Below are 1,877 nucleotides of genomic sequence, written 5' to 3'. Positions count from 1 at the left end.
TAGGGCCCCAATCAGCTTGTTTGGCGAGAATGCGCCATGTGTGTCGCTCCAACTTGGCACTCGGATGGGACATTTGCTCCTTGGGAGAGAGAGGGGGGGGGGGGGGGCGAGACTGAATAGAAAGAGAGAGAGAGGAGGGAAAGAGAGAGAGGCAATGATATGAACATAATAGAAAGGGTTTAAAGAGAGAGAGAGAGAGAGAGAGAGAGGGGGGGGAGCCAGAAACAAAAAACAAAGAGAGGGGGAGTACAATAAAAAGAGAGATCTTTCAGGTCATAGTGTTTGTCTTGGGCCAATGGCTTGTAGCAAAGGAAGAGGAGAGGGATCTCAACAGCGAGACATCAAAATTCGCACACATTTACACTTCCCCTTTCAAACAAAACACAACAGAGAGTGGGATGGAAGGAGAGTGGGTAGACATGGAGACAGGCGGTAGGGAGACCCGGTGTGACGCCGTCATCTTGGCCCTGCCGTCATATTACGATTCTCGGCCTCGTTGATCTTGTATGAAGTCCACACTGAAAGAAAAAAAACACCCTTCAATAATACTGATGAGCGACCTTGGGTACCTTACATTCATGGGGCCAAATTTGTCCAACCAATTTTTTGTATTTAACTTAGAAATGTGATTCATCCTAAAACGTTTGCCTTCTTATTCAAGGGACGTAACCACTCGGTACACGTTTTCGAAGAAATCGATTTTTTGGGTGAAATCTATTAAATTTCACCACCAATTTTCTTCACATGCAAGAAACTAACATGCTTTTCGTTCTTACATGATTTCACTTCATTAATTTTACCAGGAAACAACATTTCAGTCTCGAGTATAAATCGAGGGGGTAATATGGCGGCAGGGCCAAGATGACGGCGTCACACCGGACTGCATCAGACAGGGATGCAGTGTTCTTCATACGAAGGCGGGTCTTTCCTAGCTGTGAAGCTGCATCCTTCAGTGAAGAAACAGTCGAAAGTTTTCATGCAAATGACTTTGGATTGACAGCTGTCACCAAAGCCATCACATCCCACTCATATGCCTTCAGTTGTTGGTATCCTTGGCACAAAGGGTCAAAAATCCAAAAAATAAGCCCTTAAAAAATAAGGCCTTATTTTTGGAAATAAGCCCTTATTTTTGGAATTAAGCCCTTATTTCTAAAATAAGGCCTTATTTTCCATAATTCTTAGATATTTACAGCCATAAGGAAATAAGGGCATAATGAAATAAGGCCTTAATTCTGTTAAGGCCTTACTGAAATAAGGCCTTATTTCTGTTATGACCTTAAAAAAATAAGCCCTTAAAAAAATAAGCCCTTAAAAAAATAAGCCCTTAAAAAAAATAAGCCCTTATTTTTCTGCGCATCGCTACTGCGCATCCGGACATTCAAAACGGCTCTTTCCCTGGTTGATTTGCGGCACGGAGTTGCATTCAGGCCAGAAGATGACGATTTTCGACAGAGGTATGTGTGTTGGCCTCTATTCAGCTTCATGATTGGTCCAAAAAATAAGGCCTTATTTTTTTAAGCCCTTATTTTTTTAAGCCCTTATTTTGTATGCCCTTATTTTTTTATGCCCTTATTTTTATTAAGGCCTTACATAAATAGGCCTTATTTCTCGTAAGGCCTGTTTTTTAAATAAGGGCTTATTTTTTTAAGCCCATATTTTTTTAAGGCCTTAAGGAAATAAGGCCTTAATTTGGAAATAAGGCCTTATTTGTTGGAAATAAGGCCTTATTTGTTGGAAATAAGGGCTTAATTCCAGAAATAAGGCCTTATTTCATTAAGGCCTTATTCTTGGGATGTTTGACCCTTTGTGCCAAGGATATGTTGGTCCATCAGCAGCAGCCTCTAGGGACTCCTCTGCAAGTGAGAGGTCATGGGAAT

This window comes from Littorina saxatilis, linkage group LG1 (assembly GCF_037325665.1).
Source record: "Littorina saxatilis isolate snail1 linkage group LG1, US_GU_Lsax_2.0, whole genome shotgun sequence".
NCBI lineage: Eukaryota > Metazoa > Mollusca > Gastropoda > Littorinimorpha > Littorinidae > Littorina > Littorina saxatilis.
The sequence above is the reverse complement of the archived record's forward strand: the minus strand, read 5'-3'. Positions refer to the sequence as shown.